An 11678-nucleotide genomic window follows, 5' to 3' on the forward strand; every position below is an offset into this window, starting at 1 on the left:
ACATGTCAACATCAACCTCGTCAGCCAGAGCTGAGAATAGGGGGAATATATAAAAAATGCCTCTATCCACTTCGTCTCTCCAGACGCCCATCTTTTTCTTGAAATCGGCATGATCAAAAATCATCTGGTTTATCCTTGAAATGTGGATGTTTTGTTTCTAAATATCTGCACATTTTTGTTGGCTTCATAGCACCATTACTGAGCCAAATCTGATATATCACACAGGACAGTTTTGGCAGACAGCTGTTATATGAAACAAATCCACTCGGTCTTTCCAGACACCCAGCTTTTTCAAGAAATCTGTAGTTTTTTCATTTGCTTGGAAAATGTAACTTGCGCGTGCATCCCTGCATGGATAGGTTGAGCAGAAGTCTCATTGGTAGGCCTACAGATCCCGATACAACGGTCCAATCATGATCCATGTCCCATCATGTACTCGTTCAGAACACGGAATATTTCACCTGCAGTTGTATTCTGAGGCAACTCTTTGCAACAAAGAAATGATTCTCCTGTCTCCGGATTACATCTTCAAACTAAGGGCAACCCCATGGCATCCGTGACAGGGAGAACCTTCCAACTATGATGTATACATGTAAGATAGTCTAGTCTACATTTTTAGATATTACACGTTTCTAATTTTGACAAAGTCGTTTTCATTTCAAGTTAAAATGAACTGTTTGCTAGCAAGTTAACATTAGCAATCTGGCTCGTTAGCTAACGTTACGTGTGTGACCTTATTATTCGTATCTAAGAGCAATTTGCTTGGCTAGCTATAGCCTGATGTTAGCTAGCTAACATTGAACCTGGTTCATGCAGGATAGTAACGTCATGAGTTGGGATTACGGTTGTTGTTTACCTAGCTACATGTCTTAACAAAAGACTCAACTATGCAAGTAACCATATCGGGAACCTTCGTAAATTCACTCTGGTCATCTACTACGATTCCAGTGTGCCAGAGCGCAGAATAACTGATACATTTACGAACGCTCAATTTCTCGCATGGAATGGCCTTCATTTCTCAGAACAAGAATAGATTGATGAGTTTCAGAAGAAAGGTATTTGTTTCTGGCCATTTTGAGTCTGTAATTGAACCCACAAATGCTGATGCTCCAGATACTCAACTTGAGCAGAGCTGAGTCGCATGGAATGGCCTTCATTTCTCAGAACAAGAATAGATTGACCAGTTTCAGAAGAAAGGTCATTGTTTCTGGCCATTTTAAGCCTGTAATTGAACCCACAAATGCTGATGCTCTAGATACTCAACTAGTCTAAAGGACAGTTTTATTGCTTCTTTAATCACGACAACAGTTTTCAGCTGTGCTAACATAATTTCAAAAGGGTTTTCTAATGATCAATTTGCCTTTTAAAATGATGAACTTGGATTAACTAACACAATGTGCCATTGGAACAAAGGAGTGATGGTTGCTGATAATGGGCCTACGTACACCTATGTAGATATTCCATAAAAAATCAGTCGTTTCCAGCTACAATAGTCATTTACACCATTAACAATGTATTTCAGATCAATTTGATGTTATTTTAATGTACCAAAAATGTGCTTTTCTTTCAAAAACAAGGACATGTCTATGTGACCCCAAACTTTTGAACGGTAATGTATACAAGAAGCGACATTTGAAATGTCGCTCGTCTCATCTAATTGGATTGAAAACCAATTTGAGTGTGCGGGCTCTGTCTAAAACCTCCATGTGATTCAATATCTTCTGCCATATCCTAGATTCTATGTGTGACAGTGTAATAGGAATGTGGGATTTCACTGATCTTTGTAACAGCCTAAAAACCTCTCAGCAAAGCGTCCCCAACTGCGGGCATGACCAGCTTTTCAACCATAGTGAAAGCAGCACTTGGAAATGTTATGAGAAGTTTGAAGGCTTCAAAAAACTCTTGTCTGGGAAAGTATTCGGCAGAATTTTTTGTTTGGTTAGTCATTTATTTTTTGGGGTGAAAAAGAAATAAACAATATTTTGTACAATACGTTTTTTACTTAAATGTTGTTGTTTTTTTTACAAAAACAATATGACATTTAATTGATTACAAATTACATGACCCTCCCCTGACAATTTTTTAAAATAAATACTAAACTCTCCCTGACTGAAATTAAAAAAGCATAACCCTCACATATTTCCTCCGGGTAACTATTGGGTATATTTCGATCTCTTCCTTACAATGCCTTTCCATATTTACTTATTCATTTATGAAATGACGTATTGGCCAGGGTTCAATCCTACTGCGGGATGATGACGATAGTCAACAATGTTGCTTTTAAAGGCAATGTTCCTGCGTTTGAGAAGATCTTTTTCACAGTGAACACTACATATACATGCTCAATCGGACATTGCCTTTAAAAGCCACATTGCCAACAACCAGTGGTCGGATTGAATGCCCGCCGTTGTGTGTCATGGTCCTGACAAATCCAAACATTGTGTGTCAGCGTTGAATATTTCTGAGAAGGTTTTAATATATTACAATATATAATTGTCACACACTGATTTGTTTCACCTGTCATTGTAATTGTCTCCACCCCCCTCCAGGTGTCACCCATCTTCCCCATTATCCCCTGTGTATTTATACCTGTGTTCTCTGTTTGTCCGTTGCCAGTTCGTCTTGTTTGTTCAAGTCAACCAGCGTTTTTTGTATCAGCTCCTGCTTTTACCCAGTCTCTCTTTTCTCGTCCTCCTGGTTTTGACCCTTGCCTGTCCTTACCCTGAACCCGCCCACCTGACCACTCTGCCTGCCCCTGACCCTGAGCCTGCCTGCCGTCCTGCACCTTTGCCCCGTCTCTGGATTACCGACCTCTACCTGACCTGACCCTGAACCTGCCTATCGTCCTGTACCTTTCCCCTGTTGCTGTAATAAACATTGTTACTTCGACACGGTCTGCATCTGGGTCTTACTTTATCCTGATAATAAAAATATATGCCATTTTACCGACGCTTTTATCGAAAGCAACTTAAATCAGCTAGTGCACTCAACTTTCATATGGCTAAAAGGATTTATCACACCATCTTTCATATGGTTAAAAGGTTTGATCACACCATCTTTCATATGGCTAAAAGGTTTGATCACACCATCTTTCATATGGCTAAAAGGTTTGATCACACCATCTTTCATATGGTTAAAAGGTTTTATCACACCATCTTTCATATGGTTAAAAGGTTTTATCACACCATCTTTCATATGGCTAAAAGGTTTGATCACACCATCTTTCATATGGTTAAAAGGTTTTATCACACCATCTTTCATATGGTTAAAAGGTTTGATCATACCATCTTTCATATGGTTAAAAGGTTTGATCACACCATCTTTTATATGGTTAAAAGGTTTTATCACACCATCTTTTATATGGTTAAAAGGTTTTATTCATCATTCATGTAACGGAGATCCTCCTCCTCTCCATCTTCGGAAAAGGAGGAGTATTGAGGGAACCAAGGCGCAGCGAAGTTTGAACACATATTTATTAAACAAGACGAAAACGAACACGAACTACACTTGAAATGATACAAAATAACAAACGACGTAGACTGACCTAAACATGAGAACTTACATTGACACGAAGAACGCACGAAATGGAAACAGACTAAATAAACCGAAACAGTCCCGTGTGGTACGAAATAACATACAGACACGGAAGACAATCACCCACCAACAAACAGTGAGAACACCCTACCTAAATATGACTCTTAATTAGAGGAGAACGCAAAACACCTGCCTCTAATTAAGAGCCATACCAGGCAACCAAAACCAACATAGAAACAGATAACATAGACTGCCCACCCAAAACACATGCCCTGACCTAAAACACATACAAAAACAACATAAAACAGGTCAGGACCGTTACAGAACCCCCCCCTCAAGGTGCGAACGCCGGGCGCACCAGCACAAAGTCCAGGGGAGGGTCTGGGTGGGCAGTTGACCACGGTGGTGGCTCCGGCTCTGGACGCTGTCCCCACACCACCATAGTCACCCAACGCTTCTGTCTACCCCTCCCAATGACCACCCTAAAACTCACATCCCCTAAATAAACGGCCAGCACCGGGAGAAGGGGCAGCACCGGGACAAGGGGCAGCACCGGGACAAGGGGCAGCACCGGGACAAGGGGCAGCACCGGGACAAGGGGCAGCACCGGGACAAGGGGCAGCACCGGGACAAGGGGCAGCACCAGGATAAAGACCAGCACCGGGACAAGGGGCAGCACCGGGACAAGGGGCAGCACCGGGACAAGGGGCAGCACCGGGACAAGGGGCAGCACCGGGACAAGGGGCAGCACCGGGACAAGGGGCAGCACCGGGACAAGGGGCAACACCGGGACAAGGGGCAGGTCCCGGCTGATATACTCTGGCAGATCCTGGCTGAGGGACTCTGGCAGGTCTATGCAGGCTGACGGCTCTCGACGCTCATGGCAGGCTGACGGCTCTCGACGCTCATGGCAGGCTGACGGCTCTCGACGCTCATGGCAGGCTGACGGCTCTCGACGCTCATGGCGGGCTGACGGCTCTCGACGCTCATGGCGGGCTGACGGCTCTCGACGCTCATGGCGGGCTGACGGCTCTGGCTGCTCATGGCTCGCTGGCGGCTCTGGCAGCTCATGGCTCGCTGGCGGCTCTGCCAGATCCTGTCTGGTTGGCGGCTCTGGCAGATCCAGTCTGGCGGGCGGCTCTAGCGGCTCCTGTCTGGCGGGCGGCTCTAGCGGCTCCTGTCTGGCGGACGGCTCTGTAGGCTCATGGCAGACGGGCGGCTTTGCAGGCTCATGACAGACGGGCGGCTTTGCAGGCTCATGGCAGACGGATGGCTCAGATGGCGCTGGGGAGACGGATGGCTCAGATGGCGCTGGGGAGACGGATGGCTCAGATGGCGCTGGGGAGACGGATGGCTCTGGCCGGATACGGCGCACTGTAGACCTGGTGCGTGGTGCCGGAACTGGAGGCACCGGGCTAAGGATAAGCACCTTCCTACTAGTGCGGGGAGCAGGGACAGGGCACACTGTATTCTCAAAGCCCACTCTATACCTGATGCGAGGTACCGGCACTGGTGACACCGGGCTGGGGACAAGCACATCAGGATTAGTAGGGGGAGAATATACAGTGTGTTCAGGGCTCTGGAGACGCACAGGAGGCTTTGTGCGTGGTGCCGGAACTGGAGGCACCGGACTGGATACACGCACTACAGAGAGAGTGCGTGGAGGAGGAACTGGGCTCAGGAGACGCACTGGTAGCCTAGTGCGTAGTGTAGGCACTGTAGGTACTAGGCTGGGGCGGGGAGGTGGCGCCGGAAATACCGGACCGTGGAGGCGTACTGGCACTCTTGAGCATTGAGCCTGCCCAACCTTACCTGGTTGAATACTCCCGGTTGCCCGACCAGTGCGGGGAGGTGGAATAACCCGCACCGGGCTATGTAGGCGAACCGGGGAAACCATGCGTAAGTCAGGTGCCATGTATGCCGGCCCGAGGAGACGCACTGGAGACCAGACGCGTTGAGCCGGCCTCGTGACACCTGGCTCAATACCCAATCTAGCCCTCCCAGTGCGGGGAGGTGGAATAACCCGCACTGGGCTATGCACTCGTACAGGAGACACCGTGCGCTCTACTGCGTAACACGGCGCCTGCCCGTACTCCCGCTCTCCACGGTAAGCCTGGGAAGTGGGCGCAGGTCTCCTACCTGCCCTTGGCCCACTACCTCCTAGCCCCCCCAAGAAATTTTTGGGAATTACTTACGGGCTTTTTGGGCTTCCGTGCCAGACGCGTTCCCTCATAGCTCCGGTTCCTCTCTCCGGTAGCCTCTGCTCTCCCCAGTGCCTCCAGCTGCTCCCATGGCTTTTCGGGCTTCCAGCCACGTCTCCTTGCTGCCTCCTCTAACCACCGCTCCTGGGCTTTAGCTGCCTCCCTCTCTTCCTGAGAGCGGCGATTCTCTCCTGCCTTAGCCCAGGGAGCTTCTCCATTCAATATCTGCTCCCAAGTCCAGAAGTCCTTGTTGCCCTGTCCTTTACTCCGTTGACTCCGCTGCTTGGCTCTGGTATGGTGGGTGATTCTGTAACGGAGATCCTCCTCCTCTCCATCTTCGGAAAAGGAGGAGTATTGAGGGAACCAAGGCGCAGGGAAGTTTGAACACATATTTATTAAACAAGACGAAAAACGAACACGAACTACACTTGAAATGATACAAAATAACAAACGACGTAGACTGACCTAAACATGAGAACTTACATTGACACGAAGAACGCACAAAATGGAAACAGACTACATAAACCGAAACAGTCCCGTGTGGTACGAAATAACATACAGACACGGAAGACAATCACCCACCAACAAACAGTGAGAACACCCTACCTAAATATGACTCTTAATTAGAGGAGAACGCAAAACACCTGCCTCTAATTAAGAGCCATACCAGGCAACCAAAACCAACATAGAAACAGATAACATAGACTGCCCACCCAAAACACATGCCCTGACCTAAAACACATACAAAAACAACATAAAACAGGTCAGGACCGTTACAGTTCATTCCTTTTATTTCTCTCCCACCTTGTCTACATTTCCTCCAATGTATTTTTCCCTTACAGCACATTTTATCCGTCAAGCTGACCCTTTGACCCCTCTATCCTGCAGACTCTCAAAGCCAGTATAGCCGTGTTACTCTGCTGCGTCCAAAATGGCACCCTATATAGTGTACTACAGTGTATACCCATTCACTTTTTCCACATGTTGTTACGTTACAGACTTATTCTAAAATGGATTAATCTTTTTTTTCCTCATCAATCTACACACAATTCCCATAATGGTTTTTTTTCACATTTTTGCTAATTTATTAAAAATAAATCACTGAAATATCACATTTGCAAAAGTATTCAGACCCTTTACTCAGAACTTTGATGAAACACCTTTGGCAGTGATTACAGCCTTCTTGGGTATGATGCTACAAGCTTGGCACACATGTGTTTGGCAAGTTTCTCCCATTCTTCTCTGCAGATCCTCTCAAGCTCTGTCAGGTTGGATGGGGAGCATCGCTGCACAGCTATTTTCAGGTCTCTCCAGAGATTTTCGATTGGGTTCAAGTCCGGGCTCTGGCTGGGCCACTCAAGGACATTCAGAGTCTTGTCCCGAAGCCACTCCTGCGTTGTCTTGGCTGTGTGCTTAGGGTTGTTGTCCTATTGGAAGATGGGTCTTCGCCCCCAGTGTGAGGTCCTGAACGCTCTGCAGCACGTTTTCATCAAGGATCTCTCTGTACTTTGCTCTGTTCATCTTTCCCTCAATCCTGGCTAGTCTCCTACCCACAGCATGATGCTGCAACCACCATTCTTCACCTTAGAGATGATGCCAGTTTTCCTCCAGACATGACACTTGGCATTCAGGCCAAAGAGCTCAATCTTGGCAAACTCCAAGTGGGCTGTGCCTTTTACTGAGGAGTGGCTCTACCATAAAGGCATGATCTGTGGAGTGCTGCAGAGATGGTTGACCTTCTGGAAGGTTCTCCCATCTCCGCAGAGGAGCTCTCTCAGAGTGACCATCGGGTTCTTGGTCACCTCCCTGACCAAGGCCATTTTTTCCCCCGATTGCTCAGTTTGGCCAGGCGGCCAGCTCTAGGAAGAGGTTCCAAACTTCTTCCATTTAAGAATGATGGAGACCACTGTGTTCCTGGGGACCTTCAATGCTGTAGATCTGTAGCTTCGACACAATCCTGTCTCGGAACTCTACAGACAATTCCTTGGACCTCACGGCTTGGTTTTTGCTCTGACATGCACTTTCAACGGTGGGACTTTATACAGACAGGTGTGTCCCTTTCCAAATCATTTCCAATCAATTCAATTTGCCACAAGTGGACTCCAATGAAGTTGTAAAAAAAAATATAGAGGATGATCAATGGAAACAGGATGCACCTGAGTTCAATTTCGAGTCTAACAGCAAAGAGTCTGAATACTTACGTAAATAAGATATTTCTGTTTTTTATTTGCAATAAATTTGCTAACATTTTTTAAAAACCTTATTTTGCTTTGTAATTATGGAGTATTGTGTGTATATTGATGGAGAAAACATGTAATTTAATCCATTTTAGAATAAGGCTGTAACGTAACAAAATGTGGTTAAAGGGAAGGGGGTCTGAATTCTTTCCGAATGCACTGTATCTACGGAATAGAGTGTCAGTTGAGACTTTTTGTTCCTACTGTCTCGCTAGTCACTAGGCATGGGACACATGCTGTATATTAACATTGCCAAAGCAAGTGAAGTAGATAATAAACAAAAGAGAAAGAAACAATAAAAATGAACAGTGAACATTACACTCACAGAAGTGTCCCAAAAAAATAAAGACATTTTAAATGTCATATTTTGTCTGTATACAGTGGTGTAACGATGTGCAACTAGTTAAAGTACAAAAGGGAAAATCAATAAACATAAATTATGGGTTGTTCTCTCTCACTCACTGGTCTGCCCTCTATCTGTTTAGAGCTCAGGTGTGACTCAGTCGGTACAGCAAAAGCTTGAAAAGGCTTTTTGAATGGGATTTTCACAGCGTCAGTTCAGAACATTTACAGTCACTTCTCAACATGCACAATCATCTGGGATATATAGGTGTGGTTTAAACAGTGAGTGAGCCTGAGCTGGAGAGAGAAAGAGAAAGATGGACAGAGAGATAAAGAGAGGGAGTGAAAGAGAGAGGGGGTAGAGAAAGAGAAAGACAAAGAGACAGAGAGAGAGAGAGAGAGAGCGAGGAAAGAGAGGGAGTGAAAGAGAAAGACAGAGAGAGAGGGGGGGGGACAGAGAGGAAAGAGAGACAGAGAGGAAAGAGAGACAGAGAGGGAGTGAAAGAGAGAGGGGGAGAGAAAGACAAAGAGACAGAAAGAGAGGGAGAGAGCAAGAGAGGGAGAAAGAGAGAATAACGGAGGGGAAAAGGGAATGATACAACATCAAACAGTGATGTCTCTCTGATTAATAGTAGTAATAAAAACCAGGAATATGACCACAGCTGTGCTGTCCTCCCACCCATGCACACACACACACACGCACACGCACACGCACGCGCACGCACACACACACACACAACACACACACACGCAATCTCTCACCGACTACTCCAGATATCACGTTTTGATTGGTTCTCATATGCACGCTATTTGCATGTGCAACACCCCCCTCACGCTTTCTCATAGATGTGCTACGCTCCCACTAGAAAGGTAAACAAACTAAAGTTTGGCTAACTGGCTAACTAGCCTGGCTAACTGGCTAACTAGCCTGGCTAACTGGCTAACTAGCCTGGCTAACTAAAATGGTGGTGAGTAAAACTATGGGGAGCTTTCGTAAAAGGAGATAGAGAGACGACTTCTACATAGTAAAGCTATTTAGTAATTAAAATGGCACAAAATTGAAGCATTTCAAGCATTTGTGCGAGGGGAGGATGTATTAGCCGTCTTGACAACAGGCTTTGTGGAAAAGCTTCATTTACCAGCTAGCTAGCTAGTTCTAGAAGCAAGTAAAACAGCCTCCAAATCTGACAGTCGTGTCCCCAGCTAAAGGCTGTGGTGGACGGAGGACCAATTCCGCAAGGCAACAACCCTGGGTCTCACAGCAGTGGTTGTGGAGGAAGTCAAGAACGCTATATGGATGGGTACATGTGACCTTGTCCTTGGAGGTCCGGAGAGCTGGAGCGATGTGTTGGCCTCAGTCCTATAAAGCTCCACAATCGTCAGAATCGTTGTGGATGAGGATACATGTAATGGCTGAATGGACATTATAGTGATAACACACCAGTGAATGATTGATTGAAAGTTCTGTATTTGTACAAAGTTAAAGAGTATGAAGTGTTTGTTTGCGTGAAATGTTTGCATGATAGGCCTATAAACCACAGTAGCCATTTGGGAATGGCAGTGTCAGCCAATCAGCTCCTTTGTTGTTTAATGCGACGTGCCATTCCATAATGGCTGCTACGGCTACGAATAGCTAGCATTGTCAGTTTGTCAGTTTACTTAAAAACGAACGGTCGTTCAATCTTCTCGGTGTAACAGTTGGGATAATGGGACAGTTCAGAGTGCAATGAGTTTCTCATCTCTGCATTGAGGTAGGTTTTCTGAGAAATATCTTGCGCCGGCTCTGTTGTGGCTTAATCTACACAGGAAGCCTGTCGGACCCTAGTGTAGCTGTAAGCAAGCGGGTTGGATCTGCTGGCTAATCATTGTCCTACTATGTAAACAGAGGACATCCAAGAAGGAACATAAATAAGTTCAGTGGTATAAGGACATTTTCAGACTATAATTAGCTAACTAGTTAATTTATAACTAAAACATGTTATCTTTTATTTAACCTTTATTTTGACAGAGTCCATGCTGAGACCAAGGTCTCTTTTCAAGATGAGCCATGTATAGCACCACAATACATAAATATAATAAACACCTTCAATTACACATTCATATACACATTAAAATACACATAATTATACACAACAATACAGGAAAAGCAACAAAAAAACTGTCGCATTCTTTTGTTAAAAAAAAAAATAGGTCCCCTAACAACCATCTGAAATGCCCTGGAGGCCAATTTTAAAGTCATAAGGAAACCAAAGGCTGATATACCTAGCTCCCTAGACACCAAAGGAGTCTCCAGAGTTATCTAACCCTGTTAGCAACTGTCTATTGTTATAACATTTTGAAATGTGTGTGATTGTTAGTATCCCTAGCATGTGAACACTGCATTAAGACGTGACGTCGTTCCTGGACTTTCCCGGACCCAGACTAACATTAGTCCTAGATTTTAAAATATATATATATTCTCAATAGAGAATCTTCATTGAAAGTGCACTTTATTCCAGAACTTGGTTTAATCTCGGGTGGGGAAACTGGCTCCACGGTATACATTATAATTCAGAAATGTTCACAAGTTGTTCACTGTTTTCACAGAGACAGACTGACACACATTTTCTGTTTTGACTGAGTTCTGTTTTGACTGTTTTGACTGACAAAGACACGGCGGTTTGAATTTATGATTCATGATGTTGTAAACAATGTGGCAAACAATGTCCAAACTCCAAAGGTGTGTACTAGCTAGCTAACTACTGTGTGTGCTAGCTAACTAACTACTGTGTGTGCTAGCTAACTAACTACTGTGTGTGCTAGCTAACTAACTACTATGTGTGCTAGCTAGCTAACTACTGTGTGTGCTAGCTAGCTAACTACTGTGTGTACTAGCTAACTAACTACTGTGTGTGCTAGCTAGCTAAGTACTGTGTGTACTAGCTAGCTAACTACTGTGTGTGCTAGCTAACTAACTAATGTGTGTACTAGCTAGCTAACTACTGTGTGTACTAGCTAACTAACTACTGTGTGTGCTAGCTAACTAACTACTGTGTGTGCTAGCTAACTAACTACTGTGTGTTCTAGCTAGCTAACTACTGTGTGTGCTAGCTAACTAACTACTGTGTGGCTAGCTAACTAACTACTGTGTGTGCTAGCTAACTAACTACTGTGTGTGCTAGCTAACTAACTACTGTGTGTGCTAGCTAACTAACTACTGTGTGTGCTAGCTAACTAACTACTGTGTGTGCTAGCTAACTAACTACTGTGTGTGCTAGCTAGCTAACTACTGTGTGTGCTAGCTAGCAACTACTGTGTGTGCTAGCTAGCCAACTACTGCGTGTGCTAGCTAGCCAACTACTGTGTGTGCTAGCTAGCCAACTAC

This window comes from Salvelinus fontinalis, chromosome 18 (assembly GCF_029448725.1).
Source record: "Salvelinus fontinalis isolate EN_2023a chromosome 18, ASM2944872v1, whole genome shotgun sequence".
Taxonomy (NCBI): Eukaryota; Metazoa; Chordata; class Actinopteri; order Salmoniformes; family Salmonidae; genus Salvelinus; species Salvelinus fontinalis.